General features: G+C 40.0%; 1 long non-coding RNA gene across 1 annotated transcript; it reads right to left on the reverse strand.

The window, feature by feature from the left end:
• Positions 1-543: 543 nt before the first annotated feature.
• LOC125119535 (uncharacterized) lies at positions 544-19,597 on the reverse strand. The gene is made up of 3 exons (XR_007133112.1): positions 19,451-19,597; positions 10,420-10,484; positions 544-8,401 (listed from the first exon to the last, which is right to left on the reverse strand). It is a non-coding gene; the product is annotated as an uncharacterized LOC125119535 (long non-coding RNA).
• Positions 19,598-20,823: the final 1,226 nt, after the last annotated feature.

A 20,823-nucleotide genomic window follows, 5' to 3' on the forward strand; every position in this document is an offset into this window, starting at 1 on the left:
TAGGAAGGATTATCTGCAATAGCTGTATCATTGTTACTATTTTTTGCTTTTTAGGGCTGCACCTGCAGCATATGGAAGTTCCCAGGCTAGGGGTCAAATCTGAGCTACAGCTGCTGACCTACACCACAGCCACAGCAACATGGGATCCTTAACCCACTGGGCAAGGCCAGGGATTGAATCATGGATCCTAGCCAGGTTACCACTGAGCCTCTATTGGAACTTCGGTTGTATCATTGAACTTAGCTGGCTATTTCCTTAGCAGAAACTAAACATTTGCCCCTAGACCTAGCATAATGTTGGCCCTAAAGGTAAAAAGGAATGGTGTAAATTTAAATGGGATGTCTCTTTATTCATATGCTTTCCTGTTTTTCTCCTTGGACTACACCAGAAACTCTCAGTTTGCTATCAAGAAACCCAGGTCCTTTTCTCTTTTTTTGACATCTAGAGCCTACTTTAGCACAGGTCTGTGGATAGGTTCCTTCTTCCACTTCCATAATCACTTCATTATTAGAAATTGCCAATTACAAGTAACAACACAGTGAATTTTCAGTGCATTCTCAGCCCATGCTGCTTTATTGCCAAAATATATATGTACACAGGTGCAGAGATCCCAATCTTACAGCAGTTTCTCTTTACAGCAAAGAATAAATTTTTTTTTAAATTCCCAAAGATGCATAGATTAGAAAGCAAGCTGCCTTTTGTAAAACTTCAAACATTCAATGAAATTCTTTAATAGTATCTTTTATACCAATGGAGCAATGGAGAAGGTGCTAAATAGCAGGTAAAAACAGCAACAACTACTTAAAATCCTGTGACACAAAGAAATCTACCCAGCACTGTGTAATGACATGTATGGGAAAAAAAATCTGAGAAGGAATGGACATATATATATAACTGATTTACTTTCCTGTACACCTGAAACTAACACAACTTTGTAAATCAACTATATTCTAATAAAAATTAAAAAAAAAGGTTATTCTAAAATGAATCTTTTAAATTACCAGTAATAGGTGGTTTTAAGTTAAGCACCAAAAGACTGTTACTGTTGTTTAAGGATTGATGATAATGTATTGCCAGAATAGTTTTCTTATCCCTTGGAGAAAAACATATTGTAATCTATGGCATGACATAGATTAAGGGATGCAAACCTTTTGAAAATTCTAACTTTAAAGATAACTATTCTGACTTAAAGAAGGAGATTTAGTACAGGTTCCTAGAGAAATCTGTGATGTCTGGGTTTCTAATAACAGTTTAATACGCCCTAGTGAAATAACAGGAACACAGTTTAGAGAGACTCTGTCCTTAAATCTTTATTGGTTTCATTGTTTGGCAGACATGTTACTGTCTATTCTGCCACATAGAATCTGTACATGTGGGATATGACATTCCACTTCCTGAACTAAGTAAAATGACTACAGTAATTCAATTCTGAATTCCTTGAAAGTTAATATTCCATGTAAACATTCCTAAAGGTATATGGAGTAAAATCTCACAGCAAAGATTAACATGAGTTGAAATAACTTTAGAAAAAATATTTTTCAATCATAGAACATGAAACCTGGAAGGGGCCTGGTAAAAATCATCCAGTCTAATCCTGGATTCTCTTCTATTTAGGCCTCTTTCAGATATAATGAATTTTACTTTTCATGGTCACAGGTACTTATAAGGGTTATTTCAAAGTCAGGAATCATCTCAAAAATTTTAAGCTACCACAATAAACTGATCTATCTTCTTCATCAAGTAAGAAAATAAACAGCAAAGCTTCCCCCCCACACACACACAATGGGAAAACTTGCTCCTCTATACTTGCATCAAGCTTTAGGCAACAATTAAGTCTAACCAAAACTCAAGGATAAAACTCTGGCTATAAGCAATTTCTTCTAAAAGTTTAAATATAAAACACTAAAAAAAGAGAAACCAAACTATATTTTCAGGACTATTTCCACAAAATGAAATGGGCTCCTTTGTGGAAAGGATCCTTTATGGATGGTTAATACCAGTACCATCCAAAGTTGCCTAGTTATCTGAAAATCCTGGAACATCTGAAATATGTACATATCACTCTGTTCACCTGCAGGATTCTAGTTTTAAGAGACCAACCTTAAGCCATTATAAACTTTATCAGACAAACCCCATCCCAAGATACTGGTAATTTCCAAACCCTTTCTGAAACTCTGCACCTTTCTATTATAGTCGTAGCAGCTTACTTATTCAACATGCTTAGTTTGTGCCTTTTGTTTTTAAACATGCTTGGGGACTAATGGAACTAGGAAAGAGGTTAGAGGGTGAGCACTATTGTGCTCTATTCCTGACAGTTTGAATGTCTTGTGGTTGCCCCTGTTTATCTTCTAGCTCCCATTTTCAATGGAAGTAAGATAATCTTTAATTAGAAAAAACTAACAATCCACACAATAAATTCAAGCTACTTGTTTAAGTCTCTATTGCTTCCTTATTAATAAATGCATACATATAGCTACAAGTAACCACATTAACACTGAACATTTTCAAACATGCATTAGAATAAGATACTCTAAAATAAGAGTTATGGGCCTGCCACTATTGCTCACTTTAATCCAGACCCAGTTTTAATAAACATGCAGAGTAAACCCCTTGACTCAGAGGAATTAGGGGGATATAACAAGGATACATGCAAAGTTTCAACTGAAAATGTGGGTTAGTAAAGTGATTGCTTAGAAAGGCAGGCAGGTGCTCCACATCTACCACAATGCTGCTTCAGAAGAGAGGTACAAAAGTCACACAAAGGGTTAAAATTAGGAACACTATTCAGTTATAAAAACCTTCATTGCAAATGCTGGTCCTTTTGGATAGAGTATGATGTAAAAATTTGGGAAAAGAATACTGAGAGATGTCCTCTCCAGAGCAGTAAATTTTCCTGGCCATCCACTGATGGTGATAGCATAGAAGAGCATATGTGGTATAGTATAAAGATGGTGAAGAGGCTCTTAGGCAGAATGTTGTTTTTTCTTTTTTTTTTTTCTCTGATTCACATTAATGAGCATTACCTGCACAGCTCCCTGGGGAAAAGGAGTTTATGAATAGCAAAGCTAATACAATGTAAACTCAAAATCAATGCCCTGAAGTATAGCATAGCCCTCTGCTTCTGAAAACTGTTGGCCAAGAAATCCTTCCAAATATGGTATAATTAACAGCCAAACAATGTTCTGAATTAAACTAGAAGCAATTTGCTTGCACCAGCAGCACCGTGAGAATGTAAACTCCTGGAGGCCAAGGGTCTCTTCATATTTTGCATATCACAGGTACACAAAGGGTAAACATGAGACCATAACATTGAAAAGTAATCCAATACATACTCTGAGACTACAAAAACTTGTAGCTCATTAGAGCATTTAGAACTATTAATGTGGCTGTTAAGAGTAACTTTTAATTGTTCTAAGTAACTAAACTGCTGACATCACTGTAATATGCAGTGATGTCCTCATGATCGTGCAGATGTCTGAAATATTGCTTGGTTATCTCAATGTCTCTAACACCACCTGATGGCATAGGACATTTAAAGAGGAGCTATAATCAATTTCTCTCTATCCTTTGGAGTTGCCATAAAAGAATTTAATATTCAAGAGGCACTATTTTCTCAGATCCACTCCACTTTCAGTTTTTTCCCCTGGGAAAACAAGGGAACACAGACCCAGTATTTTTAGGGATCTTCAAGGTGCTAAATAGCCAAGATGAACACGAGGTAAAAGGGAGTAAGAAGTCACCCTTATTCTACTATTATATCCTGATGTGAGAGCTGTGTGTTTCCTCAGATTGAGAAACAGTTTGCTGGGTTCTTGTTAAAATAAGCAGTCACAGGCCGAAGGCCTCAGCCCTGCTACATTAGAGAAAGTTTAAAAAAACAACTGTTGTCTTTGGCTATTCCCTTCAATGCTTTTGCTTTACACCTTTAGATCCTAAATTCCCTACACTAATAGGCATGAGGAAGACAGCTATCCCAGTTCTTGGGTTTTTGGTTTTTTTTTTTTTTTTCTTTTAAAAATCCTAACTATATACACACCCAGGAAACTAATGGAGAAAGATGAGGTGACAAAGCAAAGAGTATGTCATTTTATAAATGCCTGTTGCTAAATAAACATCAGAAGCAAAATCCCTACATGATGAGCTTCAGTGGGACTACATCAGTAGCAGTACGTTTCCAGGTTAAGCATTAGAAAAGTTTCATTCAATGGCGCTGCTCCTCTGCTCTAGGAAACAAATACGGTTTTAACCTTAACTTACACAAAAGATGCTATTTCTCACATAATGACATTTCACACATTCATATTTTTAAGAGAAAGTACCTTTTATATACTCTTTACCTAGAACATCGTTTTCCTTTCATGGAACTCTGTTGATCACAGAGCCTCACAAACTCAAGCAGTAGTCTACTATACAATCTAACGTGACATGCAAAACTGTTATTGCTACTAAAATTCTACCTCTTGAAAATTATTAGTTTTATGGCTTTTTTTTTTTTTTAACAAGAAACATCCTTTCCTATATACTGTGCTATTTTGCATTCATTACCTTTTCAGAGGTATTTTTCAAAAATGTTTAAATGGTTTTCAGAAATGGAGTCTCCCAGGCACTAAACTACTTGAAACCAAGAGTACAATTACTTTAAGTACACCATGAGAATCTAAACCTGGGTCCCTAGAGATCTGTTGCTCAAGAGTCAATTTGTTTAAGCCTACTTCTGCACATGTGACACACCACATTAAAAAAGTTTTGCATAAGTGATTCACTTTGCTGTAACCTGAAGCTAACATGACATTTAAGTCAACTATACTCCAATAAAATAATTTTTAAAAAGTTTTGCCTTTCCTATCATACTAACTGTAGAATCTGCGTCAATAAATTCTAGACTCTCCTAATACTGAAATTTAAAAATCACCCTAGAAAACTACTGTTTCAGAGTTCTCAAGAAAGCTTTTTAGAGGTAGGAATATCTTTGCTTTCAGAACAAAACAACTTTTATTTCTACAAGGAAAGTAGAAAAATGTGAAAGCTGTCTGAGGCAATTTACTATAACCAAGCAGAGTTAGTTAATACACAGCAATCTAGGCAGGCTCCATTTAACAATGTTTCCGATTCTCATGAAAAGGTCTGGAATCTCAACAGTACACAATTCAGCAGATTTAGAAACGGGAAATGCCTGTGAAAAATTAATCTAAGACACTTTGACCAGAGTTCTTCCATTAACACATAGCACACCGCAGACAGGAAACATAAATGGTCTGCAGATTAGAAAAGCACTCGAGCAATTAACACAGCATCTTGGTAAGACATGCAAAATATAATCTGATGCAAAAGGAATGGGAACATAATAAACCTAGAAGACAATGTGAAAACAATGCCAGAACAATCTGACTTCAAACTCAGAGAGCAGTCATGAAATAGGGCCTCATTTTGAATTAAGGTTTTGTAAGACATAAAGGCAGCTGGTTTCCAGCTACTCATAAAAAGCTCAAATATCCTCAAAGACAGTATTTCACATTGTGACCCCACATTTCTATTCATAAATGAGTCTTTTTGGCCTTAAGCTCTTTTCCCCAGGGAGAATATCACAGATTCAGATATTTATGAGAAAAGAAAAGATCTAGATTTTCCACTCTTTTTACACTATTAGTTATTATCAATAATTCATCCTGAAGTTTAAATTATTACTAGGCTCATGCACTAACCCCTAACATGGCACTACAATATGCTACCAAGCACTAATGCTTACAAAACTATACACATCTCAAAATGGAAGACATTGGTGATTTTGTTGTTCTTAAACAACTTGTAACATTTGTCCACAAGTATTAAAATATACATATATATATTTCTATTGCACATATCCCGTTTTTGTTCAACTTTTTAAAAGAAAACTGCCAGCTAACATGGATGAGTAAAGGAAGTAGGCACAGCTATAGACTGAGGCACAGTCCTGCCTAAAATTATAGCTTTGCCATCAAGAAGGGAACCAAAAATAGACCAGAAAAAAACAATGTAGATGTAAGCAAACGCTAGGTAAGCACAATTGGAATATACCCATTGCGCTAAATGCCATCTGGTGAAAATCATAGAAAATGCAGAAACAACTTGAAAGAGAGCATTAAACAGTCATTCTCTTAGCTGTGAAACAAAAATATATAAAGCAACTGGAGAAGCTGAGTCTGGTACATACATATATTCAAACAAGTAGAGACGGTTTCACTGTTGCTAATAGTACAGGGACTCTATCTCCTGCCAAAAAGTTGCCCCCAAACATGGGTAAGATGGATAACAGACAACTGTAAAGATGCAAATTCTCCATGATGATATATATGACAAGCTCAACACAGCAATGGAACTCATGTGTGGAGGTTTCCATTGTCTTTAATGATTCTAAAATACTGAAAGAAAACATCAGGAAATGGCTAAGAAGTTACTTACAGAAAAATTTAAGTTACCTTTATCCAAAATTACTTCTACTGTGCTTTACTACTCAATAATTGCCCTCAATTAAAGGAAATTAGGCTTTATCTGTATTATTTATTTTACTAAAACGCTTTCTTACTGCCAATTCAAGTTGGTTGACCAACTTAACTAATCATTAACAGTGCTCAGTATTTCACATTTTTGGCTATTTCTACTACTCTCAAATTCTGGTAAATCTTCCCCAAGATTTCAGCAGCACAGCATGTATGACCCTGGGGGCATTCCCTCTATTACAAAGATGATCTGAGATGACTTGTTCTTAATTTCTTCTAAGCAGCTTTAAATTCTTTCTCTACTCACAAGGACTTATAATTTAAGGTGTCATTCTTCTTATGTAAAAACCTGGCCAATCATACAATGGTCCTTTGTTGATGTGGAAGCAAGGACAGCTTTACACGATAGTCCATTCATCAGATAGTATGTTTTAACAGAGAGAAAACTATTATTTCTTATTAGAACTATTTTCTTGTTTAAGTGTTTTTTTTTTTTCATACCCTGATTTTCTTCTAAATTTACACTGACCCTCCTAACATTTCTTCTGAGGCCCATTCTCTAGAAAGTTCATTTCCAACTAGGGAAAGTTACCTGAGTCCCAGCCTTTTCAGCCGAACATTACACCTATTTGCCTAGAAAAAAATAAATCAAACACCCAAGAACCCATCCTGGGTCAAAGGAAAAGAAGTCATTTATGCTTTTACGGAAAACAGAGCTGTAGAATGTGAAGTGCCATAAAGTCAGATGGAGCTGCATAAAGCATTTTCACTTTTTTTCCTTGGGAGAAAGGAATAGTATGAAGACTGTCATCATTTTTTTCCGCCACTCCTCTAGGTCCAAAGTTGAAGGCAGGTCATACTGTAGGGTCCATCACATCTTCTGAACAGAAAAACCACTTATGCCACTTTTCTTCCAGCCTCAGCAGCATGTAAAACCAAGTCTCAAGTGCTATATAATGTCCAAAAAGAGAATGAAGTAATCTGCAATACAGCAGTCTCTCATCCTAGGAGGGTGAAGAGGGTTCCATCACTGGACTCAAAACTGTTGTGTTTCCTTTTACCAACCTTTCACTAAACGCAAGCAGGCATTCATAGGGTTACCATCTAAACATTGTGGTCTTTCCTCAGCAGAATGGAAAAAAAAATTTAAAAATACCAAGTATCCAAAGACTTCTAAGAAAGAAGCCAGCACAGCTTCCTTCTTTAGGAGAAAATCCCTCTTATCAGCCAAAAATGTGGATTTACACATGTAAAAATGCGTTATTTATAGTTGAGATGGTCTATTCACATATGAAATTAACCTTGTGATATCTTGTCTTTATGTTTCTTTATGACATCAAAGGTTTTATTGCGAAATTGGACATTTGTTCTTATCTAGTAAATCCATGTCAGACGATGAGCCAGGATTTAGATATGTGTAATTTTTAAAGCATCTCATTTCAAATTAGAACACATAATTTGGAATCTACTGCTGCAGTCTCAACTATGCGTATCATGATGGTGACAAAAACTGGAAGACATTAAAAAAAAACAAAAAAAAAACCCTGATGTCACCCATACTTGCTATTTATTTAGTTTTCTTGTTTGGAACAAAATGTAAAGAACTCACAAATATCACCATTTAAGCACCTGCTTTAAATTAGGTACCGGCCTTTAGCATGTAAAATAATTTCTTTGTGATTAAGCAAAGAGCAGCAGAAGATGCATGTCAGTTGCCTCTTTTTTCCTGGAGAAGTTGGCAGGATGAATGCATCCCAGGAGCTTCTCTGTGTTGAATCTGAGAAGGTGGAACGAAAAGAAAAGCAGCCTTTTCCAATCCAAATCAAAGAGGTAATGTGTAGAGAAGAGATATCCACATTTTAATGGGGAAGGTGGCCCAATAATTGGAGCAAGACAACCGCACTCAGGAGACAACACAGAAATACCTAGAAATACAAAATAAATTAAAAGCAGGAAGATTAAGATAGGTACTTCTACATGAATCTTTTTACTTTTAAAAAATATTTAGAACACATAGAAAAAAATTTTTTGGATTATATAGTGTTTAAAAGAAAATGTCCAACCACACTACCAAATTTAGTATTACCATCAGAAAAGCAGAAGCCAGAAAAATATGTAAGTATGATATAAAAGCTAATTTATTTGTATTATACAAAATGAGCTATACATGTCAATTTCCTCTTACACAAATGGAGTAATATACTCCAAGTTTTTATAGCCAAAAAATGATTCTATATAAAACATTTGTTTAAAAGCAATACTGTACTTCAAAGAAATCATGTACTTCAAAGTTGATGTCTAAATACTTAATACTCAAAACCGTATGTATCATCTTACCTAGAATTATCTTCAACCACCTAAGACCAACAGTGAACAATAAAAATTTTGTGGGAGTTCCCGTTGTGGCTCAGCGGTAACAAACCCAACTAATACCCATGAGGATGTGGGTTTGATCCCTGGTCTCGCTCAGTGGGTTAAGGATCTGGATGTGGATTTGATCCCTGGTCTTGCTCAGTGGGTTAAGGATCTGGCATTGCCATCAGCTGTGGTGTAGGTCCCAGACACGGCTCAGATCCGGCACTGCTATTGCTGTGGTGTAGGCCAGCAGCTGCAGGTCCGATTTGATTTGACCCCTAGCCTGGGGACTTCCATGTGCCAAGGATACAACCCTAGAAAGCAAAAAACCCCCCATAAAACAAAACAAACCTAAAAATTTTGTAAACCATGTGAAATAATATGTACTATATACCATGATCACCAAGTGCAAGCATGTAAAAAACACTATCAGTTCAGTGCTATTAAACCTGCCACTTGTTAAACTGCAAGTATTTACAAAAGTAAATCTGACAAGGAGTTCCCATTGTGGCGCAGAGGAAATGAATCCAACTAATATTCATAAGGATGGAGGTTCGATCCCTGGCCTCACTCAGTGGGTCGGGATCCACCACTGCTGTGACTTGTGGTGTATGTCGCAGATGTGGCTTGGATCCCGTGTGGCTGTGGTGCAGGCCAGGAGCTGTAGCTTTGATTTGATCCCTAGCCTGGGAACTTCTGTATGCCAAGGGTGCAGCCCTAAAAAGCAAAAAAAAAAAAAAAAAAAAAAAAAAGTAAACCAGGCAAAAAAGGACATATATTGTGTAATTCCACTTACACGAAGTACCCAAACCAGGCAAATTCAGAAATATAAAGTGGAACAGAGGAGTTCCTGTCATAGCTCAGTGAAAGGAATCCAACTAGGAACCATGAGGTAGGTCTCCTGTGGGTTCGATCCCTGGTCTCGCTCAGTGGGTTAAGGATCCGGCATTGCCATGAGCTGTGGTGTAGGTCGCAGATGCGGCTGAGATCTGGCGTTGCTGTGGCTGTGGTATAGGCCGGCAGCTACAGCTCCAATTCAACCCCTAGCCTGGGAGCCTCCATATGCTCCTGGTGCGGCCCTAAAAAGACAAAAAAAAAAAAAAAAAGAAAGCAAGCGGAATAGAAGTTACTAGAAATTGGGCGAGTCAGCAGGGTGCGGGGTTACTGATTAATGGGTACCCGAGTTTGTTTGGGATGATGAAAAAGTTCTGGAAATAGATAGTGGTAATGGTTGCAAAACAATGTGAGTATACTTAATGCCAGTGAATTGTACATTTTTTTAATTTTATTTTTTGGCCTCGCATGTGGCATGTGGAAGCTCCCAGGCCAGGAACTGAACCCACACCACAGCAGCAATCCAAGTCACAGCAGTGACAATGCTGGATTCTTAACCCACTGTGCCACAAGGGAACTCCAAACTGTACATTTAAATATAGTTAAAAGGATAAATTTTATATATAAATAATAAATACATCACAGATGCATATCAGAAGCTTAAATAAATTACTTAATCTTACAAAAAATGGCCATTGGTGATTTGCTTTCTAGCCCTCCATCTTCAGCACATTACATAATTAAAAAAAAATACCTTAATTCCAAACTGAACTTGAATAATCTCTTCTGGTTGAAGACAAGACCGTTTTGATTCAAAACCTATGAAAGGCAAATGTAAATTAATTCAGAGGCAAATCAGAAGGAAAAGAACTACAGAATTTGCATTTGTTGCAAAAGTAGCAGAGGAATTTACAAGAAAAACTGAGAAGACCCATAGACAGGCCTTTAGAACACTATGGGGAACAGGGATGTTTCATTATATAAGCTTACTCAGGCTAATCCAAAGCTTGCACCAGCCATTAGGCTATTCTGTAATTCGATTCTTTTTTTTTTTTTTTTTTGGTCTTTTTGCTATTTCTTGGGCCGCTCCTGCGGCATATGGAGGTTCCCAGGCTAGGGGTCGAATCGGAGCTGTGGCCACCAGCCTACGGCAGAGCCACAGCAACGCAGGATCGGAGCCTCGTCTGCAACCTACACCACAGCTCACAGCAATGCCGGATCGTTAACCCACTGAGCAAGGGCAGGGACCGAACCCGCAACCTCATGGTTCCTAGTCGGATTCGTTAACCACTGCGCCACGACGGGAACTCCTGTAATTCAATTCTAATGGCCAGATAATTGGCAGTAATGTTGACGGGGAAAGAAAATACAAGCTAGTTCTACACACAAATAAATATGCTGAAAGAATTCTATACAAAATTCTATTTAAACCAAACAAGCACCAAAGAAGTCTTTAAAATTCACCTTTTTGGAGTTCCCATGGTGGCGCACCAGTAAAAACCTCGACTAGTATCCACGAAGACACCAGTTAGATCCCTGGCCTTGCTCAGTGGGTTAAGCATCCGGCATTGCTGTGAGCTATGATGTAGGTCATAGATGCAGCTGGGATCTGGCATTGCTGTGCCTGTGGTGTAGGCTGGCAGCTATAGCTTGGATTCAACCCCTATCCTAGGAACGTCCATATGCCACAGGTGCAGCCCTAAAGAGGAGCCCCCTCCCCGCCACCCAAAAAAGCACCTTTTCTTAATAAGGAAACAGTCTAGACTCTTAAAAACAAATTCTAGAGTTCCTATCATAGCTCAGCAGTTAACAAATCTGACTAGGAACCATAAGGTTGTGGGTTCAATCCCTGGCCTTGTACAGCGGGTTAAGGATCTAGCATTGCCATGAACTGTGGTGTAGTTCGCAGAAGCAGCTTGGATCTGGTGCTGCTGCGGCTCTGGTGTAGGCTGGTGACTACAGCTCCAATTGGACCCCTAGCCTGGGAACCTCCATATGCCACAAGTGTGGCCCTAGAAAAGGCAAAAAGACCAAAAAATTAATTAATTAATTAATTAAAAAAGAATTCCTTCAGCAATAGCAATTAAAAAAAGCATACATTCATCACATATAAACCTCATCCTTCCATCTACATCTTAGTATAAGTCAATAATGCTAGATATTAGGAAATGCTAGATATACTGCTTAATATCAGGCAATATTTTCTTCATAATGTACTTTCTTCATAATGCCCAGTTTCAGATCTGAGAGAGGACTATTCAACTTTATATACTCTGAACTCATATGTATTGAAAACAGAATGAATGAGAGCTTAGTTTAAAAGCCAAAGTTTCAACAATTACGCATAGTTCTCCTTAAGATCTCCATTTCTTCTGATGCCAATTCTATCTCCCCCTCCATCACGAGTTCCAGCCACAATGGACTCTTTGCTCTTCCTGGAATGTCAAACACCCTCCTACCTTACAGCCTTCTGGCTGTTCTCTTTATGAGAAGACTCTTCCCCCAGGTATCCACATAGCTAATCCCTTCACCTTAAAGTCTTTATTCAAATGTCATTTTCTCAGATTTCCCATGGCGGCTCAGCGGAAATGAATCTGACTAGTATGCATGAGGACTCGGGTTCAATCCTTGACCTTGCTCAGTGGGTTAAGGATCTGGCATTGCTGTGAGTTGTGGTGTAGGTTGCAGACGTGGCTCATATCTGGTGGTACTGTGGCTGTGGCTGTGGCGTAGGCCAGTGGCTACAGTTCTGATTCGACGCCTAGCCTGGGACACTCCATATGCCATAGGTGTGGCCCTAAAAAAAAAAAAAAAAAAGACAAATAACTGTCATTTTCTCAAACAGGCCTACTATGAGCCCTGATTTAAGATTATATTGTCCCCCCATCCTATCCACAGACATACTCTCACCATTCTCTCCTCTACCTTGTTCTACTTTTCCTTATACCATGAAACACCATACAAGATACTTATTATATTTCCTTTTCTTTTCATTTTTAAAAGCTTTATTGCAGTATAGTTAGTTTACAACTTAAACTATGTTTCTCATGTGTAACATCTAAAATGTAACTTCCGGAGTTCCCGTCGTGGCACAGTGGTTAACGAATCCGACTAGGAACCATGAGGTTGCGGGTTCGGTCCCTGCCCTTGCTCAGTGGGTTAACGATCCAGCGTTGCTGTGAGCTGTGGTGTAGGTTGCAGATGCGGCTCAGATCCCGCATTGCTGTGGCTCTGGAGTAGGCCAGTGGCTACAGCTCCAATTCGACCCTTAGCCTGGGAACCTCCATATGCCGCAGGAGCGGCCCAAAGAAATAGCAAGGAGACAAAAGGAAAAAAAAAAAAATAATAATAAAATGTAACTTCCACCAGGAAGGAAGCTGTTTTGTTCACTGATGAATCCTAAGCACCTAGGATTGTATGACCCATGGTAAGCACTTAATAAAAATTTGTTGACTAAATGAATGAATAGCAGCATTCTTAAATATACTTAACCAATATGAGCTAAAATTTAAATAGTTCTAGAGTTAGGTGAAGAAACACTCTGATCTACAAAACTTATAAATACATTCCCGAAATATGATGCCTTTCTAGGCATTCCTGGCTCTCTGAAAAGGGAAAACAAAGGTTTTCTTTTTTGGGGGGGGGAGTGCTGTACCCACAGCACATGGAAATTCCTGGACCAGGGATTGAACCTGTGCCGCAGTTGTGACCTACACAACAGCTACAGCAACACTGGATCTTTAACCTGCTGTGCCACATGGAAACTGAGTTTTCTTTTTCTTCTTGTTTTTGCTGGGGCCGCAGCATGGCATATGGAGGTTCCCATGCTAGGAGCTGAATTGGAGCTGTAGGTACTGGCCTACACCACAGCCAAAGCAACGCAGGATCCAAGCCTCATCTTCGACCTACACCAGAGCCCACAGCAATGCTAGATCCTTAACCCACTGAGCAAGGCCAGGGATGGAACCTGCATCTTCATGGATGCTAGTCAGATTCGTTTCTACTGAACCATGATGGGAATTCTGGAAACTGAGTCTTCAATGTAGCACTGGGACTAGCCAGATCTGAATCAAATGACTTTACAAAGTAGTCAGCTTAAATATGGTCCCTGATTCTTGCTGCCTCCTGGTATTCACACCATTTAATAGTCCCTTCTAAAAATAAATCAGGGTTGATATAAGTGACTACTGTATAATAAATGTGACTGGCTTTTATCCCTAGATGGAGACTATGAATACTTGCATAGTAAATGAACCAATGGAAATTAAACAACACACTCCTAAATAACCAATGGGTAAAAATTTAAAAATATGTTCAGACAAATGAAAACAAAAACACAACATACCAAAACTTATGGGATACAGCAAAAGCAGCACTAAGAGAGAAATTCATAGCTATAAATGCTTAAATTAAAAAAGAAGGCCAGGAGTTCCTGCTGTGGTGCAGTGGGTTAAGAATCCTATTGCAAGGGCGTAGGTCTCCGCAGAGCTGCAAATTCAATCCCCCACCAAGAGCAGTAGATTAAAGAATTAAAGGATCCAGTGTTGCCACAGCCGCAGCTTGGATTCAATCCCTGGCCTGGGAACTTCCATATGCCCCGGGGTGTGTGTGGGGGGGGGGAGAATCAAATCAACAACCTAACTTTAAATCTAAAGGAATTAGAAAAAGAATAAACTAAGCCCAAAACTAGCAAGAAGGAAGGGAAAAAAAATATTAGAGCTCGGCTAGAGAACAGAAAAACAACAGAGAAAAATCAATGAAACCAAAGGTTGGCTCTGATGTCATGGGAGCCCCACTTGGTCAGAAATGCAAGTGCTCTGGGGATCCTCCAAAGTGCTACTGGCATCTAAAATGAGGGCAGTTTTGTTGGGGATTATGCCCTTTGACTTATGGGGTATGCATTAATTCTAGATAGTTAAGTCTCAGAACTGTATTGCAGTATACTAGTTAGTGTCAAAATAGTGACCAGCAGAAGGAGGAGGAAGTGATAGTGACTTCTGAGGCAAGGTCATAGATGAGATTGTGGTTTCTGGCTTGAACTGCTTGTTCTGGGAGAAGACAGCTCTATAGTATGAGGACACTCAAGTAGCCCTGGAAGCCACTGACAATGGAAGGAACTGAGACTTTCAAAAACCAGTAAGAATTTGTAGCCTGTGAATAAGCCACCATGGAATCAGATTAGATGACTCCCACCTCAGCTGGTATCTTGATCACAACCTTAAAAGAGACCCCAAGCCAAAAACCCCCATTCAAGCTGCTCCCTAACTCCTGAACCACAAAAACTATGAGATAATAAATGTTTACTGTGATTTTCTAATCTACTAAGTTTTGGGTAATTTGTTATACATCAATAATAGCTCAGACTACTCTGCTTCCTCTAAGGACAGCAAAAATGATATAACTGTGAAAGTTAAATACTTTCTTATTTTGCTATGTTAATAGTAAATTCAGGGAGTTCCCGTGGTGGCTCAGCAGTTAAAGAATCCGACGAGGAACCGTAAGGTTTTGGGTTCCATCCCTGGCCTCGCTCAGTGGGTTAAGGATCCAGCATTGCTGTGAGCTGAGTTGTAGGTCGCAGACAAAGCTCAGATCCCCCACTGCTGTGGCTGTGGTGTAGGCCAGCGGCTCCAGCTCCAATATGACCCCTAGCCTGGGAACTTCCCTATGCCGAGGGTGCACCCTAAAAAGCACCTCCCCCAAGCCAAAAAAAGAGAGAGAGACAAGTGGCCCAAAATGGTGTCTCTTGTGCTAAATCCAGATCACCAAACCAAAACTTAATACCTAACCCAACTACGGTTTCAACTTCTTCCAGGAACGTTACCTTTACTCAGTCAACCTGGAATTACCTGCTCAGCAGAACCCTTTCACTCCTCTTAGGAGGATGACCTTTCCTGAAACAATGCATTCTTTGCTAATAACTTCCTTTTTCTGCCCCTCGTCCACCATTCTTTACTTTTCTACAGCTCAGAGGAGCTCCTTTCTATTTGGTAGATGGGATGCTGCCCAACTCATGAATCATTTAATGAAGCCAATCTGATCTTTAAATTTACTTAGTTGAATTTTTGTTATTTAACCCTGTCTGCCTAGACTTAATTAAGGATATAAATGCAAGCAACAAAGCCTTTGCTCTAATGGGCATTTATTCATCTCCCCCACACACTTATTTTATTTTTGCTTTTTAGGGCCGCACCTGCCGCATGTAGAAGTTTCCAGGCTAGGGGTCAAATCAGAGCTATAGCTGCCAGCCTTTACCACAAGGTCCAAGACATGTCTGCAACCTACACCATAGCTCATGGCAACGCCAGATCCTTAACCGACTGAGAGAGGCCAGGGATTGAACCCACATCCTAATGGATCCTAGCTGGGTTCATTACTGCTGAGCCACGACTGGAACTCGTTTTTCCCCCTTTTATTCCTTTTCTGAATATTGAAATACATATACAGTTGGAGTTTTTCACTTACTTTTTTTCAATTTTTAAAATTTTAAGATATACACAACATATAGTACATAAAATTCATTTTTAACCCCTTTTAAGTGTTCAGTTCAGTGGTATTAAGTACACTCACATTATTGTGCTACCATCCCCAATATCACCCCCAGAACTCCTTTCACATTACAAAACCAAAACTCCCTGCTGATTAAATAATAAATACCACTTCCCCTCCCCAATCCCCTGGCAATCCCCATTCTAATGTCTCTATGATTTTGACTACTCTAAGTACCTTATACAAGTGGCATGCAATATTTTAATCCTTAAAGCAGTTGTACATTGAATGTTTTTGAGGTATATGACTAAGTAGATATTACAAGTTGAACTAAGCCATCACTAAACTTGTTGTCATAGGAGTACCTCAAAACTTGACCTTATTTGGAATCTCAGCAAATGTAATTAGTTGAGGTCATACCGGAGCCAACTGGGCCGGCCCCTAATATGACTGGTGCCTTATAAAAGGGAGAATTAGAACACAGACACACACATGGAGAATGCCTTGTGAAGACTGAGGTTATGCTGCCACAAGCCAAAGCAAAAAAAAAAAAAAAAAAAAAAAGCTAGAAGAAAGGCCTGAATAGATCCTTCCCTGGTGCCTTAAAGGACAGCATGGCCGTGCCAACACCTTGATTTTGGATGTCTGATCTCCAAGTCACCCAGTTGGCAGTATTTTGTTATAGCAGCCCCAGGAAATTAATATAGGTGGTGTGAACTCTAGCTTGCAGACAATGTTATCAATTATGGAAGCACTATCACCTCTTGCTCTTTGAGCAAGAGTGTACTTTACTTCTGTGGTAAATTCAGAAAAACAGACTCATACCTAGAAATATTAAAGGCCCACTGAAAAGGCTTTAGAAAGTAAATATTAAAATATCAACATCTGGGGAGTTCCCATTGTGGCGCAGTGGAAACGAATCCGACTAGTATCCATGAGGATGCCAATTCAATTCCTGGCCTTGCTCAGTGGGTTAAGGATCTAGTGTTGCCGTGAGCTGTGGGTGTGGGTCGCAGACATGGCTTGGATCCAGTGTTGTTATGACTGTGGTGTAGGCTGGCAGCTGTAGCTCTGATTTGACCCCTAGCCTGGGAACTTCCATATGCGCAGGTGCAGCTCTAAAAAGAAAAAAAAATTACGGTCACTTTTGATGTTCATTTTCTGTTGAAGCTAATGATTTACTGTTCCACTTCTATGTATTTCCAATCTGCTTAAACAAATATTTGGATACATTAGTCACTATTACTCACTTGCCAAATCCTGAGTTCAGAATTTTGTGTTTTTTCTAGGATGAATATAAAACCACCTAAAAGTCAAGAAAAAATGTTCTGCCTTTGATAAGGAAAAATAAAAAGAACATTACAGTAAGGATACAGCCTTCACTAGAGCTATATGCATTCATGTGCAAAATTATTCAAATGAACCAAATTATTCTTAAACCATCACCATCAAATAATCAAGAAGTTACTCTCAGAGTTCCCACAGTGGTTTGGTGAGTTACAAACACAACTAGTATCCCTGAGGATGCAGGTTCAATCCCTGGCCTCACTCACTGGGTTAAGGATCCGGCACCGCCATGACCTGTGGCTCACTCGGGTTGCCCCGAGTTGGTGTAGTTGTAGTGTAGGTTGGCAGCTACAGCTCCAACTCCACCCCTAGCCTGGGAATTTCCATATGATGCAGATGTGGCATTAAAAAGACAAAGCAAGGGAGGAAGGGAGGAAGGAAGGAAAGAAAAGAAAGTTACTCTACCTGCACTGGCATTAATTTTATAAAGATGTCCAAACTCGTGGAGCAGTGTTCTCAAGTTCTTAATTAACACTGTCCTCTATGAGAACCTTTTTCCATAAAAGATTTTGCTTTAGTACAGATAACCACTCCTCTTTGTAAGGCAGAAAGGAAGAATATTCTGTTCCTTTTTCCTGCCCCATACCTTCTTTCTTCTCCTAGATGAAATGAAAAATTACTCCTGACAAGAGCAACAGAAAATTCTTATTGAGAAGTGTTTCTTTAACCTCGTATTTTCAGCTCTACTAGGTACAGGGCCAGGAAAAGGCATACCGGATACATTCATTTGTATTAGCACATATTCTAACCGGGCCCAAATAACGTGCCAATTTTAAACAGGCTTCACCAACTTCAGAAACAAGGATTTTCCCCAGAATTTAAACGGGGGGATGAGTGAGAGGTTACAACAACCCAAATTACAAAATGAGATATTCCAGGGAGTTCTTGTCGTGGCTCAGTGGTTAAGGAATCCGACTAGGAACCATGAGGTTTTGGGTTCCATCCCTGGCCTCGCTCAGTGAGTTAAGGATCTGGCGTTGCCGTGAGCTGTGGTGTAGGTCGCAGACGCGGCTCGGATCCCGCGTTGCTGTGGCTCTTGCGTAGGCCAGTGGTTTACAGCTCCGACTGGACCCCTAGCCTGGGAACCTCCATATGCCGCGGGAGTGGCCCCAGAAAAGGTAAAAAAGGCAAAAAACAAAAACAAAACAAAGAGATATTCCATAAAATTAAACAAGAACCGAATACAAACGCCTGACAGTATTATACTTTGTAACCCCACCACATTCCGCAAATTACTTTCTCATAATAATTCCCTAAACTCTTTCATTCTAAATAAAAAATGTACAATGACTCCTTTGTGTGAAAAACAACGGTGAATTCAACCTAGAATCATCCGAGATTAAAGCGCCATTAGGTAACTATCAGGTCATACAAGGACAAAGCTGCTTACACCGATCTTAACAAAGTTTGAGAGGTGAAAGTGGGAACGCATGGATATAATAAAGAAAAGCACGAGAAAATACATGATACACAGAGTCAAACTAAAATCCCGGGATGGAGGTGGGTGACCTATTACCCAAATCTCAAGGTTAACAGGCCAGGAACACAAAATACTCAGAGCCGCAAGAAGCCTCAATTGATACCTGAACCTCAAGCCAAACAGGCGAGAAGCATAAATAAATAAATAAAACAAAGCTACTCTTCAAAAGATAAGCGGATGGCAGACGCAGAAAATGCCAGATATACACTCGCGTAGGTGCAATCGCTGGGTAACAAGCGGAAAGTACCAACTCAGCCAAGGCAAGGTACAGAGGTCAGTGGCGGGTCGGGGACTCAGGCGTGTGTAACACACCGCCAAAAGCAGGGGCGGCTGCCCTGGGGCAGCTCGGAGGTAAACCTCGCCCGGCCGAGGCCTGCGCCCGCGCGACTAAACTCCATGCGCTCCGTCCCTCGTAAGGGATAGGCCGCGCCACTTTCTGCTCATTCCTCCGTCGCTAGCCTTCTAGGCTTACCTCGCACTGGCCAGAAGAAGCACTCGAGCGCCCGGGGGCCGCCCGCCCCCCGGCCCAAAGGCCAGCGAGCTGCGACACGCCTCACTCCGCCATCTTTGCTCCTTCTCAAGTCCGCCAACCCTGCGGTTGCCGTCTCCACATGCCCCGCCTCTTCCGCTGACGCTAAGTACGGGTTGAGTTACGCCTCACGCAGGCGCACTCTTCTTCCGTTGTAGATTGGTTGGCATGTACGTCAATCAATAGCTCTTGACCCACTGTTTTGGTCCCTCTAGTAACGTTTGGTCTGAGAGTAGTAATGGCGGGGAATGCCTTTCGTAATTCATTTGTTAGGAATGTAAAATTATTTCCGCGTAGAAGCAGTGTCACGTCGTGGTAAGGCAGTCTGGGTAGGCCCCATGACTTTTTTTTCTTAAGTTTGTCATTTGTCTTTCTTGGGCTACACCCTTATGTGGAGGCATGTGGAGGTTCCCAGCTAGGGGTCGAATTGAAGCTGCAGTTGCTGGCCTACACCACAGCCACAGCAACGGGGATCCGAGCCGCGTCTGCAGCTGCACCACAGTTCATGGCAATGCCACATCCTTAACTCACTGAATGGGGTCAGGGATCGAACTCATGTCCTCATAGATACTAGTCCTTAACCACTGAGCTAGGACAGGAACTCCCGCATGACTACTTTAAGCCACCCTTAAACTATGCTACTAATAATTTCCTTCTCAGATCCAAGAGTTTTTAATACACTACGTAAACAGTTTAATAGCTCCAGTTTGTCTCTTGACTTTGACCCATTTTGACTCAAAGAGCCCAAATGTCAAACTGCTGTTTACAGCTCTTGTTAATACAGGAGAGCAGATTCGCCACTTTTCTTTGAGCGCCATTCTGTAGAATGTCAAACTGTTAATAACTGACACTTTTGTTTCTTCTTAAACCCAGCTGCAGGGCTTTTGAGATTCTCCCTTCGTGATTCTCCCAGGAGAGGCAGGAGTGTCATTGGGAGCGCCTCTTCTGGTGAGCGACCAGCGGTGGGCGGTATAGGTCCTCAAACACCTTCAAGAGTGTCACCTGGGCAGCTTCTTAGAAGCAGAGATTCCTTTTGGCAGCAGTTCCCACAGATGCAGTTCCAGGATCTGAATCCACTCAAACTGTTTCCAAAGTCTATGCTCTCAAATTCCAAGTTAAACCACCTAATTATGTCCTCTAGAAAAAATAATTTATAGAGCCATTCAATAACAGGTCTTTAGCTATCTGAATACCACAGAAACTAAATATTTTAATATAACTACTTTACTTTTTTTTCTCTAGACCAAAGCCCGGGTTCCTATACTCACCCAAGATAGTAAGTTACCTTAAAGCTTTCACCTTTTTGTTTCTTGGGA

This window comes from Phacochoerus africanus, chromosome 2 (assembly GCF_016906955.1).
Source record: "Phacochoerus africanus isolate WHEZ1 chromosome 2, ROS_Pafr_v1, whole genome shotgun sequence".
NCBI lineage: Eukaryota > Metazoa > Chordata > Mammalia > Artiodactyla > Suidae > Phacochoerus > Phacochoerus africanus.